Source organism: Xenopus tropicalis, chromosome 1 (assembly GCF_000004195.4).
Source record: "Xenopus tropicalis strain Nigerian chromosome 1, UCB_Xtro_10.0, whole genome shotgun sequence".
Taxonomy (NCBI): domain Eukaryota; kingdom Metazoa; phylum Chordata; class Amphibia; order Anura; family Pipidae; genus Xenopus; species Xenopus tropicalis.
The window spans coordinates 53035775-53057369 of record NC_030677.2 but is presented as its reverse complement, the minus strand read 5'-3'; the positions used below and the strand labels follow the sequence as shown (position 1 = coordinate 53057369).

General features: G+C 36.4%; 1 protein-coding gene across 1 annotated transcript in view; it reads left to right on the top strand.

Moving 5' to 3' along the window:
- Positions 1-21595, top strand: part of rxfp1 (relaxin family peptide receptor 1) — a 134431-nt gene that overhangs the window by 55331 nt on the left and 57505 nt on the right. The gene's annotated exons all lie outside the window — the stretch shown is intronic.

The window sequence follows — 21595 nt, the reverse complement described above, 5'->3', positions numbered from 1 at the left end:
AATACTTTGTTTACAATAGAGAAAGATATATTAGAAAGGCAAGGTGTTAAAGTCAGCATACTTTTGGTGTATTAATCTACTGGCTTTAAAGAAGGTGAAACTTCTCTAGTCCTCTTCCTCAAACAAATTAACTGTAATGCATCGACTACTAGTAAAAACATGGCATGGGGAAAACATGCTGTTAAATTATACAGTTCTTATTTACCCCATGCACCACTGAAAGTGCAGCAAAGTGATCTGGTGCCTTCAATGTACATGTTTAAATTAAAGTGAACACATTTCCCTTGTTCCTTAATTTTTCTTGGTTGGTGTACCACAAGAACTTTACTTGGTATATTTTTAGCAGACGTAAAGATAGAAATAGATTTAATAGAAGCAAGCATAATTCTATTTGTGTGGAACTAATATAGTTAGAGTACAGAGACAAAGGAGAAGTTTTCAGCATAAGAATGATTTATATTATTATAAAAATGAAAATTATAAAATTGTTAAAATGCTACTTGTATATAGAGATTTAAGATCGATACAGATCTTTGTGCCTTGGACATCTTTGTAGCTTTGTACAGGTGACGAGGATCTACAGCGATACTGGATAAAAAGGAAGCAGCATAGGTTTTTTATTCATTAATGCTACAAAAGGCAAGGTTGGAATTTCCCTACTGAGGTCACAGGCAATGAGTTATTTAATAGATGGGGATAAAATTATTTGTATTCCTCTCTCAGAAAGGTGAGCTAAGCATGTCATCTCCTGTACTATGAATATCCATGATAAGCTTAGCTCACCTTTCCTAGAATGTGAACCAAAGCAGGAACCAGAAGAAAGTGAATTTTCATGTCTCTGCTCTTTAGCTAGGAATCCAATCTGTGAACTTGTTTCATCTGCAAATAGTTACAGGTAATTGATGTAAAACTTATCAGAAAACCATTGTAACTATGCAGCCCCCAAGTGTCATTAACTTAAAACTTCTCATGCAAAACAGACAGTTTAGTAATGGTGTGCAATTTGTAAATCATTGAATCTTTTGGGGGCAGAATGCATAGTTTCTCAAACTGAAATGTAATTTGTAAAGGGCCCCTCTCTATCCTTGGACATGAACATCTGTGGCTAGCACTCTCACTGCCAAAATTGCCCTTCTACTTTTACGTAAACTACACTTTGGTGTCTAAACAATAGTAAAATCCCAGCATTGTAAAAACCAATATACACCATTGGGGCCATTTATAAAATCAAGTACAGTACAACATGCAAAGTGCTATTTTAAATACAAAACCATGTTTTCCATGTAATGGTTTTGCCTTTTCAAAGCTTCTGTTATTATAATGGTGTTTTTTTAGTTTTTATAAAGAAGTATTTTGCTCTTTGATTTTCACTCAAATCTGGTGCAAGTTACAGCTACAATATTCAGTGTGGACGTTGCAACAATTCCAGAGCGTGCTTTTAAAACAGCTTTTGCATCTGATTCACAAGTTTAGGGTGACTATTAATGCAACTCACTGTGGGAACCCTGGAGCCTGGTCAGGGTGGCAGTATAACCGGGGTACCCCCACATCAGTAGGTGAAGTTGCATACAATTAATGAGTGTAAGAACCTTAATGAGTTGAGTCAATAAGTGCTCTCCATTGTGTCCACTTGCACATGCATAAAAATAACTACACAATTTAATAAAAACCACAACCAGTTCTTTTAATTGATGAATTCATCAATGACCGAGATTGGTGTAAAATCATGGGTTTTTTCAGGTGTAAATAATCTAACACAGTTTAAGGGAAGTGACAGACAGGGAGATTAGTCACCCCGCAATGCCATCCCACCGGCAAGGATGTAAATCGCCGGTGGGATGGCATACGCGTCGCTACAATTTCCAGAAGTTGACCGAAGTTACTATGAGAGGAAACTTTGGGCGACTTCCGGAAATCGCAGCAATGCGTATGCCATCCCACCGTAGATATACATTCTTGCCGGTGGGATGGCATTGTGGGGAGATTAGTCGCCCGCAGCAACAAAAATTTGTCGCAAGGCAACTAATCTCCCTGTCTGTCACCTCCCTAATAAATAGGCTTCTTATAGTTTAAAAGTATTCAGGAGAGAAGTGTAGTGGAGCCATTGGACTTCCCGCTGAGCTTGTAATCAGCATGTAGATTGATTACTCCCCCTCAATTGCTGTTATAAGGTTCTTGTGATAGAAGGAAAGTTAAAAAATTTACTTGTACTTTATATTCACCAAGACTAGAAAAAAAGCTGTCAAAATAACCTTATCTGCCTGTGAAAGCCATGCTTTTAACAGTCAGCTCCAGAGATCTGTCAGCTTCTTCATCCTAGTTGCCTATGCTTTCTCCTCTAAGGTGATTACTTACATATAGTAATGCTGTTTTTAACACTGCTTCATAAAAGGAAAAGTTGACTAAGCATTGTAAAGATCAAACAAGTTACCGAAGGCACTTGCCGCAATTCATTTTATACATGCAGTGAAGAGAAGCTTCTAAGGAAATAGTACTGCAAAATATGCTACAAAGTAATGTTACAGACGTTGCATGATGGGTATTTGTGTGCACTCGTATGTAAGGAAAAATAAATTACCACTTTTTGTAAATATTGCTTAAGGGGCAGTATACGCTTTCAACATGAGTTCAATAAATAGGGACATATTTCAACCACTTACACGTGGTTGCTCATCAGCCGCCAAATATCAAGAAAATGTTGTCGACGTGATTGACCTATACTAAACCTTTAAGTAACATTTTCCCATGTAGTAAGGTCAGCAGATCATCAAAAAGGAAAAATAGTTACATAGTCAGTTTAGGGGCTAGGGGACTTTTAGCTAACAGAACCAGTGCGGTTGGGGGTGGAGGACAGTGGCCTCAGCTGGAGGGCAATCAGCTAAAAACACATAGAAGGTTTAGTTCTCCTTTAAAATATTAATATGCATCACTTTATTGCATATCAGAATCAAGCACTAAACTGGTGTTTCTTAGTGAACAGGGGAAATTTTGGTGGTGTCCTGCCCCATTTTAACTGCGGCTTGATTCAAACATTGAATTCTAGGGGTCATAATCTAAATGTGACCAGTGGGAATAAATCAGTAATGACATGTCTCTCAGCATAATGTGCAGTGCAGAACCAAGGGATATTAGGAACAGTGATGGAAAACCACATGACAGGTACCTCATTAGCATTTTAGAGACATCCAAGTGTATTGTGCCACATTTCATACATTTAAGATCTGAATTTCGACAGCTATGCTAAGGGCACTTATATGTCCATGTGCTAATTAATTTAGGCCACTTTAGAGGTATACAATTCACTACAGACTTTTGAAAGGCATACTTCACAACTCAATCCACTTAGGTTTTGGCCTATTTCTTAATGTATTCTGTGGAGATCCTCATTACCAGTGATCAGAGACTATCTGGTCTGTCCATGTTTGTGGGGCTAATGAATGTATATGCTAGAAATGCTTTAACCCAGCACTATACTTTGTATGCTACAATAATTGTAAGTTGTATTGGCCCATTATCACTTCCAGCAATCCAACAATCCAAGGTACATCTTTTCCTGTAATCACAGTAAACGCCAAAAAAATTGTAAAAATGAAAAACCTGCATTATAATGACAGTGTTTTGATCTCTGGTGATTTAAGAACATTTTTGGGTATGAACAACACAGTTGGAATCTATTCAAATGAACATCTGCTACCTACTATAGGCTCATTGGATTTACAGGCAGGTTCAACTTGATTAGCAGACTATACTTTTGCTTTGCAAGAAGAAATTAATTTAAACTGTGGTTTACTATTTCATATTACCTTTGCTAAGTTTTTGTATTGAACATGTTTGTATATTATCATATCATATTCTACCAGCTGGGAAATGTATGTATTTCAGATAGCATTTATTAACAGCTGTCAATTTCAAAATAACACTACACCAAACCACTTTTCAGTGTTAAATAAAAATATATAATGGGTTTTCTTTTAAGTGTAAATAGAGTTAGAAGACCAAAAACTATTCTGTCAGACTTGACTCTGCTTAAATCATTTTCTGGTTTCAAGAAACTGATATATTCCCAGAAAGTTTGTGGCAACGCTTCCCTTTTCACATGGCGGTTAATGAAATTTGATATCAACATCAATCCAAAATGTTATATTAAGGCTGCTATCATTTCCTGCCAGATTTTCTTATTCGTAGTGGGAGAATGTGACTGCGACAGGGAATGAATAACTGCATGCTGAGGAGGCTCAAGAGAATGCAAGCAAATGATGACTTTTTAAAGGATATAATAGCCTGTTAGCCTTGCAGGTGCCTGGCTGGGCAATATGGGGAAAGTAGCCTTGGAGAAAGCGAGGGTAAGTAAATGTTAGTTACCAAGGGAAAAAAATGTTGCAGGGATACATTTTATAACCCCATTCTTTAAATATGCAAACATGCCCTTTGTCAAGGAAAAGATGTTTGTTGCATCCATGTACAAATTAACAAGAAAGAATTTGTATACATGTGCAATCTTTCTATATTTGTTCACTTTATTTTTCTGAATTGATGACAGTATTTTAACTAGTACTACAGTTATTGTATATATTATATGATCATATCTGGCATGTTGTAGTACAGCTGTGGAGATTAGCAAGTTTTTGCAGGAGAACTGAATCTCTCTTATTGGCAGGGCGGAAGCAGTTTTAGAAGTTTATTAGGACACAGAAGAAACTGCTGTTTAAAATATTTGTGTATATGATTGAAGCTCCTGATTGAGCTGTGTGTCATGAAATAATGCTATTGTGGAAGCTATGGTGGACTCTGGAGATGAAATCCCCCCCCCCCTTTTTTTTATTGCTGTGACCACTTTACCAAACTCTGCAAATAAAACACAGACAACATTCTTGCTTGGGTAAGAGTTGGCTACAACTGCATGATTCACAATGAAATACAATCCTTGCCATTAAGTTTTAATTACTTTAATAACCATGGAAAAATAATGCCAGATGCCAGCCATTGCATATTGTAATGGGCATGTAACAATAACAATAGTTTTTCCAAACATATTCTTTTTTACGCGAGGACAAAACCACCTCAAGAGTTTTGTATCTCTACACAGAACTCCGACCCCCACCCGAGAGTGACAATGCATTCTCAATACCGCCTTGAATGCTGGACCAAAAAGATCAATATAATTTAAATGTAACATTCCTCTCTCAGCAATCTAGCATTATTAGCTTGTAACTAAAAATGCCTCACCACTACCCAACCTTTACTTCTTACAAAACAAGAAAGCCATACAGTAAGTTCAAGAGCCTACAGGTTCTCTTAATGAGGGATCCCTGACACTATGACGAGATGACACCTGTCTGCATTCTTATTGCTCTGCTGTTTCGAACAGATATCAGAGGACTCTGAGTGATGGTTCTATGCATTTCAATGGCGTGTGTAAGGTACTCATGTATTTTGATTCATTTGTGTTTAGGCAAAATATTTATACAAAATGAGTTCTGGAATTTGGCAGCAAACCAGAACAATGGACTGCTGGAAAAACTGAATTCAGTAATCTTTTGCCAAAACATCAACAGTAAATAGGATTAAATCTGTTCGGTCCATGCACACAAATGGCAAAAATATTATTATTCAGACTAAAAATGGAGACATGTACAGGCATGAAAAAGTTTAAGAGTAAGCTGGATATTACCAGTATATCATAAGGCTCATTTACAAACCCACGTGTGATGCGTATACTAAAAAAACACTTACGCCAACCTATATATGGGTTGGTGGGAGGAGTCCCACATCTATGGAGGCATTTTTGATCACGTACATCACATTTTTTTTTATAAAAGATATGTCGACGATCTCCTGTTCATTTGGCAGGGATCTGAAAATGATTTTATTAGTTTCGTAAAAGAATTAAACACTAATGCTTTAAATTTAAAGTTCACTAGCGAATTTCACAGTCACACAATTTCATTTTTGGACTTACATCTATTTATTGAAAATTCCAAGATTGAAACTTCAGTTTATAGGAAAGTGTGTGCAGGTAATTCCCTATTGAGGGCGGATTCCTGCCACCCTGGTCATTTATTTAAGGGCATTCCATTGGGGCAGTTTATTCGTTTACGTAGGAACTGCAGCACAGATAAGGCTTTTGTCGACCAGTCCCTACAGCTACGGGACAGATTTCTTGAACGAGGTTATACTCTTCGATCCCTATTGGTGGCATTTACAAAAGCATTATACCGTAGGAGATCAGATCTTCTTAGTAATACAAGGAAAATGGGAGTTACCAGTCCCGGAAATAGATGCTCACTTGAGTTTATGAATAATAACGATAATAACAATAAAAATAATAAAAATGGCAAAAACAATGAATGTAACAGCAATTATGATAACGATCAGAGAGAAAGGCCCATTTTTAATAGAAATGAGAGAAAAAATGGAAATGAGAAGAATATCAGGGGAACAACTTACAAGTTTTAGCAACCAGTTTTATCGCATTAAACATATAGTAAATAGCCTCATCCCGGTACTCTATAACGACCCTGATCTAGCCGTACTATTAAGAGATGGATGTAGGGTTGTAGCACGAAGGGCTCCTACTCTAGGTAATGCTCTCTCCCCTACCCTTTGTTGCTCACAATCTACAAAAAGAAAAAAGACCTGGTTAGAAACAAAGGGAACATATATCTGTGGTGCAAGAAAATGCATAACCTGTACTTATATTAAGCAATCAACTAGCTTCCGCAGTACAGTGACCGGAAGAACATTCGATATGTCCTTTTATGCAAATTGCAACACGCAGTTTGTTGTCTATCTTTTGACATGTGTTAATTGCAACATTCAGTATGTAGGTTGCACTACCCGCCCTTTAAAGAATAGGATGCGGGAACATATCAGACACATTATTGCTAATAATGATAAAAGTCCTGTGGCAAGGCATTTCAAACTTTGTTGCGAGTCGAACATTTCTATGTTACAAATACAAGTGATTGACAGAGTACTAGTGGATGAAAGAGACTCTGACAGGCTTTCAAAATTGTTACGTTTAGAAATGAAGTGGATCTTTATCCTCAATACACGCCACCCTGTCGGCCTAAACTCTATCTTTGACGTTAGTTGCTATGTTTAACTATAACTCACCTTCATCAAAGAGGGAGATTTTGTAGAAGTCCTTTGTGGCTCCAATATTAGTATGAATAATTATTCAATATATGCACGTATTGATGAAATGGATTTTATAATGAATTCTATTGACTTATTTATTTATCTATATGTATATTTACGCGTGCACTATTTATTATCTATTTATGTAATTTTATTCATTAATCTCCGATACTGATCCTGTATTATATTTAAACATTTACTTATACAATTAATTATTAACCCTAGAGAGGGTGTTAGCCTAGATGAACTCTGCTAAAAAGAATATTTGTTTATTTGTGATTTATTTCTCATGTCTGTCTTTTTAAATATTAGGTGAGGGCGTGGTTTATCCTAGCCTTACCTCCTTTTTACGTCATATTGTTTGCTCTATTTAAGCTTACTACCACCCACTAATGTTTGCCTATGATTAAGTGTCCTAAAGGACACGAAACGCGTCAGGCGTTCTTTTGTTTTAAACATGGAGAAATAAACTTTGGTTTTTAGCAGTTCTACGAGTCCGGTGTGCTGGATGTCCTATGTTCCACTTTGGAGAATTTTCCCTTTAGCTGCGGGTTCGGGGCCTCGAGCACCCGGACCACCACGGACGTTTGGTGAGCTATTTGGATTTCCTTACCCCTATATGATTGAGTGATCTTTTTGAACCTTGCGTCGGGCTTGGGGTTTGAACACCCGGGCCTAGTCTGATATTGGGTATATATATATAATCTTTATTGCTTTAACGTATATTGGGGAATAAATTCTGAGCTAATCATTGAATATATCTTAATTATCCTTTAAGCCAGTTAGGATAATTAATTTACCGAATTCACTAAATCTATTTAATTTTTGGAATCCACTTGAGGTTTGTTTAAATTACATTCCTCCCTTATTTCTTCTTCTTATATACTAAAAAAACAGGCTCAATTCAAACCAATATAGGTTCAAACCACAATTTAGCTTTTTTCTCATAGAAGGTGAAATAATGATATTAGGAAAGCCAGTCAGTTGTGGCAGAGAAAAATAAAACTTAAAAAAAAATGTTGATGTAAATGCAGAAAATATTACAATAACTTGCTTCACAGGAATAATGTACACCAAAGATAAACTTGCAAAACATTCAATTTAGTAAAATTAAAGAGAAAGCAACCTCCAAAGAAGTTGTCCGCAGCGAAACCTGTCAGGTGTAACATCACTTCCTAGCAGCAGTGAGTGGATACACAAGTCAAGCACAGAAATCAGCTCTTCGTATTGCAAATGTTCATCTCACGATCTGCATTATAATTCTGGAGAAAGTGACTGTTTGATATGATCTCAGAAGTGTACATAAATCTGTACATAGACTTTCTAAGGTTGTAGACACACACTGAATTATGTTGCAGCACCCTGGTGTTTGTACTAAGTGTTATTAATATTGCGGTAGGTTTTGTTATTTGTTTTTCCTTCCCCTATCTACACTACTCCCAGTTATTATGGTTTGCAAATACAAACTGGAGTGGAGCTCTTTTTTCCAGATAAATATGCCGTATGTAAAGCCATAGTATGAAATGCCCGTGTATAAGCCCTTTGTTTCAAAGCACCAGCACAGTGGGAGCACATCTGCTATAGGAGAGAAAGCTGGCTGTTTATTTTTAGAAACTGATTAAATAAAAAATGGTCCTGCAATAAATAATTACAAGTAGTTAAGCCTGTGTTCATTTTTCAGTTGGCTGTTGTGAGTAATCATTAGTGAAATCAGCTCTTGAGGGAAAACAGCAAAGATGAAGATGAAGTCTGTGAATCAAAAACCTGAATTCCTTACTATGTGGCAAACTTTAATATCTTACACGATATTTCTAAACTGATGAATAATAAAGATTCTTTTAAACAGGTGGAAATGCTTATCACTTTGTCTCTTGGTGTCTTCATGTGTTGCCAAGAAACAATGTGCCAAAGCACAATCATTATTCTTGCACATGAAACAGATGGTTTATAGCATAAAACACATCTTGTGGCACAATAAATGTCCTAAGCATCCCCTTTGTCCAACATTAGTGGACCCCTTGTCTCAGATAAGGCTTTCATTAAAATATGCAGTTTATGGGGGGAAATGTTTTTAGCCAACTCCATATCAGTATAATAAACTTGTTTATCCTTATCTTGCCTGAGAAGCTCCTTATTCAAAGGGGAATGGTTTTGTCCCCCTTTACATTGTGCTACGAGGCAGAGTGCGGATGAAGAATCCCTTATATATACTGATAAGAGGGAGGTACGGTGGAAAATTATTGTACTTATATGTGGTTTGTCCTTTACAGCTTTATAGATATGGTTTTCCTTGACCCCCCCCCCATGGGCTTCTTAAGTTCTTTTACATGTGGCAGATCCCAAAATGCCACAAATAGTCCAGCTACATTTTTCAAAACCTTGAATTTTAAAGTTAGGAATTCAGCCTTCCAGTTTCAGACATGATTGGTTTAAAGCTTTATTTAGTGTATGAGTGCATTCATAGTAGTCCTGCACTTAAGGGCAAATGCCCATACCTAGTGCACTCTTACCTTCCAATTTGTTCCTGTATGTTACCCAACCACTTAGATTGAAAGCTCTACGGGGCAGGGACCTCCATCCTACTGTGTCTCATACCACATGGCACTTATTCCCTGTGCATTTATACATATTTATTGTATTTATTATAACACTTGTCCACCCTGTGTGTAATTTTGTATTTTGTAAGACTGTACAGCGCTGCCTACCCTTGTGGTGCTTTATAAATAAAGTGGCTGAAATTATAGGTACAGAAGCAATTTCCTGATAAGATTCATCATGATAACTATGTACTGTTTAAAAAATAGTGGACAGTTTCCTTTAGATAAAATATCTGTTTTCTGTAGCACAAATTATAACACAATACAGGAGATAAATAAGTCATGCAGCATCAGCATCACAACAATCATATGAAAATGGATAATGAATAAACGATAGTTTAGAGCAATTTATACAAAAATACAAAGTTCAGTAATACTTTAAATAAAAAGAGAAGTGAATGCCCTCTTGTGTAATATACAATTTTTACTGTAAAAAAGTAGTAAACATGCACTTGCAGGATAGTCCTGGAAGAATGAATGATTAGAGATATGTGTATACATGGCCCCTGCATTGAAAGTGCACAATTACTACTGATTTTTACAATGATTAATCGAAACTATATTATATCTTTATTTACATTGTGATACATAATTATATCATTCGGTATTTTATGCTTTTCTGGTTGTGATAACTCAATACTAATAATTCGGGCAAAATCAGGAAAAGTGCCATCTTTTAAAATATTTTCAAATATTTGTTTCTTTTCATCATGCACTAAAATATTAAATTTATTAAATGTTTCTAGTTTTATTTAGAATCCCCTACATGCTAGTTTCCCTTTCCATATCTATAGCACACCAAGCACGTAGCTGAAATATATATATTTTAAACTCAAATAAAAATTTGTGTCTTATTTACAGTCCCGACTAATTTCATGTGTTAAAAGAAATAAAGAAAAAATATTTCAGGGAAAAAATAAAAATGAAAGCATAGATCTGACCTATAAATAACAAAGATGATAATATTTTGATTGTTCTGGATCTTAAAGTAGGTTTTAGACATAACTGATTTTGAAACTGCTTTATTGTATCTCTTATCTCTTATCTCCATAAACAACACATATAATACATGATAACTTGTAAGAACTGTTCTTTTATTCTACAAATATCAAATCTATTATCTGGAATGCTTGAGGCCTGAGGTTTTTTGGATTAGAATTTTTCATATAGTAATTTGGGTCTCCATACCTTAAGTCTGTTAAAAATCATTTAAACATTAAATAAACCCAATATGATTGTTTTGCCACCAATATGGATTCATGCAGCTTAGTTACCATCAAGTACCAGGTAATGTTTTATTATTACAGAGAAAAAGGAAATCATTTTTAAAAATTTTGAATTATTTGCTTAAAATTGACTCTATGGGAGATGGCCTTCCCATAATCTCGAGCTTTCTGAATAACAGGTTTCTGGATAATGCATATACCTATATATTTAATTAATGTCCTTTGCAAATTAAACATGAAACCAACATTTTTAAAACACTCATACCTGTTATAATTATATATTTAAAATCTCACCTGTCAATCATATATTGCCTGACCCACCTCTATGCCTCAGGCATACAGGGGGGCAGGCCATAACTTTTACTTTCCATTCTGCCCTTCCTTGATGTCACTGCATCTTTTCATCCCCCCTCCCTCCTTACCATCTTTAATTGTGTATCCATTCTGTGCATACACCATATTTTGAGATGATACAAAACATGACCAATAACAGTGTCCACAAAATGGCACCTGCCAGCGTGCTGTGATGAATTTATATAGTGTAAGTAAAGTTCATTTTGCTAGAAAATTATGTGGAATTATTTCTTAGAGTGACAGGTCCCCTTTATGAACAGTAAGGCAGTGTAATTTGTATAACTCTGCTATAGCGTGCCACTAAGCCAGGAAACCAGGTTTGCATGAAATGACCTTTTGTACCCAATACTTTAATAACTTATCATCCAGCTAAATTCTGTGGTTTTCCTGCTTCTGGATATAAATGGTAGGGGAGTACAGGAATCTAAAGGATGACAGGCTTTTAATAAAAGTAGGTCGAGAAGAGATGTGCTTATTTAGCAATGCAGGGACACTAACAGCATTTCTTTTATTTGTAAGATAATGTTTATTAAAATAATGATCTGAAAAATAAATACGTTATCCTGGTTGTGCACAAGCTAATACTTACTTGTCAGTGCTGGGCCAGATATTTATTGATTGGCCTGAAAATCTCTTCAGAACTTATGTGATCTTAGTTTTGGCCCAGATAATAGACCGTTTACCTGTACTGAAACACTTTATATGAAACAATACTGATCAATATACAGCAGTATAAATAGACTGAGAAAGACAGTCTGCAATAAGTACTGTTATGGCAAGGTGGAATCAAAAGTTTTATACTTAGACTGTAAGGTAGGGATTATTCCTCCTGTGATTCTTGGCACTAAGCTTTGATTGTAATCTGTACATACATCCATACTTCCTTATTGTAATCAGTGCCAGGGTTATAAATAACCCATACATTTCCTTTATGTAAAGTGAACTAATCTGGTAAATGAGTGACAATTATCTCAGTGTTCAGAGAGCTGCTGACAGGCCAAGAGTCCTGTAATCTAGGACAATTGTGTTGGCACAAGAAGATGCTGTTGGATTGCCCTTGTCCCAGACATAAAGGCGATGTAATGAGACTTGTTTGCACGCCATGGGTGTCTCATTAGGGAAACATCCATTACAGGCATAATAGGAAGGTTCAGAGACATAGTGAAATAACGTATGCACGTTGAATGCTTTAGTGATCTTATACAATAGAGGAAGACTTGTACACCATGATTTTCATGTTCCATTAATTCCTGTAAGCAATTAGTGTATAAAAAGTGAGATTTTTTCCCCCCATTTAAACATTCAACATTATGCATCTTTAGCTAAAAAAAGACACAATTATGTAAGTTAATGTTTCACAATACACACCATGGCATGACCTTAATTGTTGGAAACAAAAAAACTGATTTAGCACATTTGGAGTATGTACTTTTTTTCCACTTAGTGATTATCTAGAGTAGACTGTATTAGACTGGGTGGTTTTAAGCTAAAGCATTTATATCTGTGGATCTTGTCTGTGGACCTTTTCCTAGTGGACAAATTTCAGAATAAAACTTCATGGAAGATTTTAACATTACATTTAGCAAAAAAACTTTATCCTAACAAAGGTTCTGACATGAAAGTTTAAACTTTTCCCCTATATATGCTCTCTGAATGTGGAGAAAAAAATTCTAAAATCAATTATTTATGATTATAAGAAAGTGTTCTTCATTTTCATCTTATACCTGCAACTCCCATTCCACCTTACTAGTAGTTCTTTAATAATGGTTTTTTTTTAACTCCATTGCTTTTCCTTTTACATCTATTAATGCAGTGCTGTCCAACTTCTGTTGTACCGAGGGCCGGAATTTTTCCGACCTACGTGGTGGAGGGCCGATAATGGAAGCCAGTTTTGACCACTCCCCTTTTTGAAACTGCACCCACTTGAAACCACACCCATGTTATCACATGACCATACCCATATTAATGGTTGTAGTACAGCAAAAACCTGCCATACTCTGCCTGCCCTACCCTGCCTGTGTATGTGCCATACTCTGCCTGCCCTACCCTGCCTTTGTGTGTGCCATACTTTGCCTTCCCTACCCTGCCTGTATGTGCCATACTCTGCCTGCCCTACCCTGCCTGCGTGCCATACTTTCACTGTGTGTGCCATTCTTGGTTTGTGCCATACTTGGCCTGTGTGTGCCATACTCTGCCTGCCCTACCCTGCCTGTGTGTGCCATACTCTGCCTTCCCTACCCTGCCTGTGTGTGCCATACTCTGCCTTCCCTACCCTGCCTGCGTGTGCCATACTTTCACTGTGTGTGCCATTCTTGGCTGGTTTGTGCCAAACTTGGCCTGTGTGTGCCATACTCTGCCTGCCCTACTCTGCCTGTGTGTGCCATACTCTGCCTTCCCTACCCTGCCTGTGTGTGCCATACTCTGCTTGCCCTATGCTACCTGTGTGTATGGCACACACAGGCAGCCTACAGTGACACAATGCTGGCACTGCTCCTACAGTCTGCACAATAACTATATATTAAAAAACTTTTTAATTGCAGTACCACCTCAGTATATGTTCTTTTTGTAGTATGCAGGGATTATTTGTGGGTTTCTACTGCTCCTGAGGTGTGAAGAAGTGAACAATGGGAGTGATTACAGCCTGAGCCTGAGGTGTGAACACTGCAGGGGGTGAACAATGCAGAGATTAAAAGGTGTGAACAACACAGGGGATTACATATTTAAACAATACTGAGGGATTACAGCCTGAATCTGAGGTGAAACCATGCAGGGGGCCAGTTAATCACAGTACTGATACCATTTAAAGTTTACACAAGAGTAAGCCATCAAAGCAGCCAGACAGGTGGGGGGCCACACAGAGGGGGGTCGGGCCGCCAGTTGGACAGCACTGATTTAATGGATTCATGGATTCCTTCATCCGTTATTACAAATAAGAAGTCCTTAGAAACCCTTTTACAATCCATCTCATATTAAATATCTGTATTCCTTCGCCATCCTTTCCACTAATATCCCTCTTTCATCCTTGTTCCTTTGATCCAAGTCAACAAAAAATTCCTATTCATGGCCTCTTTTAAAAGCAGTGTGTATAGAGACATGGGTGGGCCCAATAAGTACAGGTTTGGGATCCATTATCTGGGAAGCAATTATCCAGAAAGCTCCAAATGACAGTAAGGCCATCTCCCACAGACCCCAGTTTAATCAAAGGATTCACATTTTTAAAAAATGATTTCCTTTTTCTCCATACAGGTATGACCCATTATCCAGAAACCCATTATCCAGAAAGCTCAGAATTATGGAAAGGCCATCTCCCATAAACTCCACTATAATCAAATATTATTATGGAGTTTTTTTTAAATAATTTACTTTTTCCCTTTAATAACAAAACAGTACCTTTTACTTGATAACGACATAAATAAACCTTATTGGAAGCAAAACAACAGTTTTAACAACAGATAGTAAATGTAAGACATTTGTGGAAACTAGTTTATTCAAATTTTAAAATAAAAAAAAGAGAAATGTTAGAGTTTTAGTAAATCTGCCCCTTAAGGTATAGAGATCCAAATTATGGAAAGATCCCTTATCCGGAAAACCCCAGATCCCGAGCATTCTTTATAATAGGCCTCATATGTGTTATCAGTTATGTTTTCACACAAAATATGTTGTGTGTGCAAAGGCACAGCATAAGTGGGAACATTAACTCTGCAGATTGATTTAGAGAACTAAGCAGCTAAATGGCACTGAAACATTGTGTGAGTTACTAATACACTGAATGTGAGATGCAGTTGGTGTATATAGGGTTATAGTTGGTACAACAACATATAAGTTTGCCAGAAACATTGTTTGAGTGAAAAATGGTGAAGATGGGTAGTGATGAGCACATTTTTTCGGCAGGCATTTATTCACAGTGAAATTCTGCATTTCGGCATTGGTGAATTTTTTGGTGAAAAGGCTGCAAAATTTGTGTCAAAAAAGTCGTGATCGGATTAAAAAAGTCATGGTTGTATAACAAACAGTTTCAGCCACGTCAAAAAAAGTTTGTTTCAGCATTTTCCCTAATTTTTTGGAGAAGGCAAAATGCAACAGATTTGCTCATCACTAAAGATACATTATTAGTGAAAAAAAACAATGTTGCTGATATCTAGGATCTGCGCCATGTGTTTGGAATGAAGGTGCTTTTATTCATGAAGGTGCTGTATTCTTTCTTCCTATAGTTTCTGCTATGGACCATGGCCATTAACGGTACATGCACAATATAAAGCTTTAAGAGGGATTTCGGAGCTGACTCTAAAAATTGTGATTATTATTATCAATCTGTATTTATAAAGCACCAACATATGTTGAATCGCTGTACAATAAATGTACAGACTGAAGATAGACTAATTAATGGCATCACTCTGATTTCCCCTATTTAATCATAGGTGCAGATGAATTTGAATATTAATCATAGAATGTAAATGTAACATAATGTAAATTGTTAACTGAAAAAAATGCAAAACAATTATTGGGTTATTTGAACAGTTTTTACATTTGCGTGAGTTCAATATAGCAAACTCAGAAATGATTTACCAACCCCCATGTGGCAGTGAAAGAAAGGTTTTGCAGTTTATAGTTTGCAAAAGCGCACAGCTTATGTAATAACTCACTGAAAAAGTCGTTCTTATGTCACAAAAAAATGCAGCCTTTAAATGGGTGTTAAAAATTTGCAGTGTAATAAATCTCATAAGAGAATATTGCATTGCAAAATGTGCATTTTTTTTCTTGTGCAATTTTATTCCAATTGCAACTTCTTACATTTCCCCCTTAAGATCTTAAAAGTGTATATTGCAGGGAACTAGTTTTATTCAGTCCCCTGCAGTTTAACAATTCCTATAGTATCCAGAAGTTTGCAACCTGCAGCATTTCACCTGTGTCTGCTACAGCTTTTGGGATGGTGATGATGGTGGCAGTTTGGCCATCTCTGTAATCTATACAAAAAGGATTTATAAATAATTGTGATGTATTCAACTACATGAAAACTGTGACAAAAAAAAAATAATTACATGAACTAAAGAATTACGTGGTTCTAGAAGTGGTGGTCCAAACTATTTACAGAACTTTGTGTTCTTCCCAGGATATAAATAAATTGGCACTAGACATCCTCCGCTTGCCCTAATTATGTCACAGTCAATTCTCAGATATTTTTTTTCATGACTATCTGTAATGTTCAGAATTACTGCTGTTGTCAACAAAACTACTGATAAAAGAATGTCAAGCAGAAAATATTAGTCTGTAGGTGTTCGCGTTGCTTTTTCATTTTGCTAAAAAACATTTTATTTTTAAAAAAAATGTGTTATTTTTAAAGTTGTTTTTGTGCTACTTTTGCGTGCCTATAAATGACAATTATTACCATTTTACTATAAGCAGAACTGGAAATTCCTGATAATACCTGCCAATGGTAATAATTTCAGACACAGACTGGCTGACTGTACTTCCCATATGAATTACAGTCATGGCACTGTAAAAATGGGTTATTTAAAAACTGAAGGGCAAGGCACAATCTGCCCTTCCAGCCTACCAGCCTAAATCTATTAATACAAGTGTAGGCAGTTGCCCCCAAGAATAGAGCACTCCCTGTTTAAGTAGCTTAGGTAGTGCTGGAAAGGGGAAGTCATTTAGGTGTAACCCCCTCCCATCCCCTATACTGTATATATACATACAGAGGTAAAGGCATGCAGTTAGCAATAGTGGGTCAGTGATGTCAGGAGATACACTGAAGGGTTGAACCTAATGAACATTTGACTTTTCACTGCAAATCATCAGTGAAAGAAATTACCAAAGGGAAAGCCCATTTCAAATACTGATTTTTCAAACAAGGAAAACCTAAAGCTTTAGTTGGACCCTTCATCACAAGCAGGGAAGATGACCTATTTGTAGTACACAAACCACAAAGACACCACAGTCATACAGATTTAAAATAGCTTGAGAATAGAAGTCTTGTTTCAAAGAAAGGATCACACTGTGAGCAACACTTCATAAGCAAAGAAACCTGGATTCTAGTAACAATCTGTAGGTTGTCTACTGTTTTGGAGATTATGCGCTTTGAGGGGAAAAAGAACATCTAAGCAAGCAAGCTGATAAAACACACTATATGTACAGTCATATATACTGCCAGCTCTTAAGACAATCTCTTAAGCCAAACTTACTACTCTGTATAGAACCATCTACCGCCTGGCACAATAAGCCAATGCTACAAAAAACAAAGGCTGGAATGATGCGCAGAATAAATAACCAAGAAGTTATTATGCTAGCAGTAAGTATGCATCGCTGTGTACCATTATATAAGGCACGTCGCCAGACTTGAAGAAGCTGAGACAATGTTTTCCTTACATAAAGATCAGGCCAGCAAAGACATGAGGAGTACTTACAACAACAGGAAACGTGATATTAAGATCAAAGCAATAAATCAAACAATAGAAGAGATTATAGAAGATATTTCTGCACCTTGTACCATTTTAACCCTCACCCAAAACTAAAGGTGGCCATACACAGGCAAATTTAAGCTTCACATTATTTTAGCATCTTATCTGCCTGTGTATGGGGCCCTCTGACTAGCCTATATCTGACCGAAAATCATGTAGCGCAAGCATTTCTTATTTTCCCATTGGATTAAGGACTGGCTTGGCTCGTTGATGTGGTCTCCTCGCCTCAACAGCCTGTATCCCTGTCATTGTAACCCAATCATTCGGACCTAGGGCCAGATAATTGGATAATCCTGATATTGCCTACCTTTGGTGGTAATATCAGGGAAAGATCCATACATTGGTGACTTTGACAAACAAATGGATCTTATAATGTACAGTACACCAGTTTTAAAAACTGCCATTTAGAGAGAGATTTTATTTAATGTAAAAGAAAAACTGAATGAACAAAGAATAATAACATTTAAGAAGTCTTGAAATAAAAAGAGTAAAGATAGAGAAATATCATGTTCCCTGTAAACATATTTATTGCTCTGTCCAACTCAGTCCAAGTTAAGGCATTGCAACAAAAAATAAGACAATTGAAAGACAACAGAATGTAACATTCCATAGAGTTGCCAAGTTTACAATGACCTTATAACAAAAAAGGAAAATGAAGATGCTTAAGGGGGATTGTAATAAAAATTGCAAGCAGTGTGTAAAATGTTTGTGAATGTTTAGTGCAGCTAGTACTGAAATATTGTTAACTAAACATTTATTACATTGCAAGTGTTTAATAGCTGCTTGAATATGGCTTAAATTGTAATGCAAAAATAAGTTAAGAAGTTTTACAAGACTTGCAAAGGGTTCTCAAACTGTATTTTTTCTGTCGTGCAAATGCAAAATGTATCACAAAGGTAAAATTTTGTACTGTTGCGATTTTTCCATTCGCGACATATAGTACATTCACCCTTTAAAGGAGAAGGAAATTTAAAAACTATGTAAACTTTATCAGGTCTGTATACATACAGCCATAAGCACTCACAGTCCTCTATGAAAAGAAACACAGGATTTCTAGTCTCTTTTTTTGTAAACATGTTCTTCGGTATCTGAGAGCGCAGCTCTCTCTCTCTCCCTTCTCCTGCTCTGCCCTCCAAGAAGAATTCATAATACTCACTCCCCCCTCCCTTAGGAATGTTTATTCTGAGCTACCAGCCTCTAGATCTACAGCAGGATGCTATGAAGACCAAGCTAAAATGGCAACTGCAATCTTAAACAAACAGCGAAAGCTTCTAGGGCTGTTTACTAAGGAATGATAATGTTTTCTGCAGAGTAACTATAGTGCTGTAGGTGGCACTTATGTGGCAAATCTATTGGTAGTAAAATGCTAAAATGCCTTTTCTTCTCATTTAAAGTTTTCTCCTTTATCTACTACATTTTATTTTCTTTTTTCTCTTAAATCTTCAAAGAGAAGCCTGCAATTGTATATCTCTGCACACTGACAAATGCATTTTAGAAAATAATTTGAAATCTAAATTTTTTCTCACATACAACCCTACTTTGATGTTTAGTAAACCCCCACCATCACACATACTGTGTTAACTGGCACTATGGTCCATTGCTCTATAGTCTCTGCAAACAGAGCAGCCATAGAAATCTCTTTTATAACATAATAGTTGGATTGTTTGAGTCAGTGGTACTTTAATATGCCTAATAACTTGATTTCTATAGAGTAAATATATTTAATTTTATTGTAGGTAATGCTACAGTGATTACTGTTTAAACCACAAACATTGAAATTTTACTAACTCCAGCCTTCATTCTAAAATGATACATTTTCAAGTATGTCTAAAGGTGGCATTATACTGAACAATAATGAATTTTGATAAGAATAAATATTTTGCATGGATTTCTTGCTAAATAAAATGTCTGAGCTATGAGAGGTGTTTATATTTTCACCCTGACCATAAGTTATTGATTTAGCTGCTGAGACATAATTATTTTAGCGCTATACATACTTTTTCTAACTTTATTTACTGAGTTAGTCAAAATTGCAAGCTTTCGAGATGATAGTATTACATCTCTTCTTCAGGCTTAAAGATGTTACATTAAATGAAACTCTAATAGAAGACATTTATACACAGACAGAATAGGGTGGGGTTAACAAATGAGTGCCCATGTGGGAGGGACAAGAACAAAGTAAAGAGATAAGAGTCCACTAGGTTGGATAACAAGTAGATCCAGATTTTATCCACTTCACACGTCCATATCAAACTGTAATGAATAAACTACAAATGGGAATTATGACATGTAAATACAAAATCATATTTTGGCCCAGATATGGATGTCTCCTAGAATGCACAATTTAGCTTCATTCTGCCAAAGATGCACATACAAGTGCAATTAGCACCTTGTTGTGAAGTGTAGTCAGCCTGTCTTTTGAGATGTAAATTGTCCTTGGATGTGTTTTTCTATGTGGCAGATCTCTTAGTTAAAGTCATATCTGTTCAGGCCACACTCCAGGGTGTTGAAATTCTTCATCAGTTTAAATTCCCACTCCTTTCGCTCTTGTTGAGTCTGGAAGTTATCCATTAATATTGTGACCCGAAGATCCTTGATGCAGTGGTTGTTACCGCAGAAGTGTTCTGCACTGGGACATCTGTGTTGCCATGCCTTATGTTGAACCGGGAGTTCATCCATTGGCACAGTGTTTGTCCTGTTTCTCCCGCATAGAGTCCCGTAGTGGGGCATTGCAAGCATATTACAAGGTAATTTAACCTTTTATCATGTGTTCTTGGTGGCAGTGTGGTATTGGTACCCGGTCTACTGCACATATGTGTGCACAGGTTTCACACCTTTTCTGCAGGCAGGGAGATGTGCCATTTTCTGTAGGGCCTTGTAGAGAGCTACGCACAATTATTTATTTTATATTGGGGGGGCTGCCTATATGCCAAGAGTGGAGGTTTAACAGATTACTACCATGTAAGTAACTGTATAGCAGGATTATGGATTTGGGGTGGGTAAGGGGTTAAATAAATCTCAGTATTTCTTCACTAGCATGCTGTCCAATGCAAAGAGAAAAAAAGATAAACCCAAAGGGGCCCATTTATTGTTTACCTGGATGCAAGTGCAGCACACCATGAGGCACAAATGAAGCACCAAGCTGCATAAATAAACCCTCCAATATCTCAATAACTATAACAATAGATAAGAGCATCTAACTGGAAATATGCGCAATGTTTCCTCTGAAAAAAAGCCCTAGAAGGTGAACTGCCACTGCTATGAAACAAATGCTATTATTAAAACAAAATGCAACTGTTATATAATTGAATGTATAACTTTATTTATTTAGAACTACTAGTATAGTATATGTGTTTAATACAGAAAAAGAAAGATGTTATAAGAATTGCCATGTAACCTGTTTCTTTTATTAAAATATAAATGTCATAAAAAATGTATTGTGCAGAGAAATAATACAGATTCAGATTAAATTCCCAAAGACAAGGATGCTATCACAAACATACAGACTGATAGAAGTTTATTCTTTTAACAGTTTACCAAACAAACAACAGATCTACCAAAATTAAACATCCAACGGAAGATCACCTTGGTAGAATTACGTGAATTGCATCTCCCAATTTAAAATCCAAAATTGCAGCCAGGCATGTGTGTCATTGTTTTATGAGAGGGATTAGAGGTCAGTGTGTGGTAGTGTATTGCTCTTGCCTAGCACAAATGGGATTTATTTCTCAGAAGGGTTTCCACTTGGAAACTGACGGAGGTGTCTTTGACACGGATGATTGAAGAGGCACTATTTGAAACAAAATGCAAAAGTAATTCA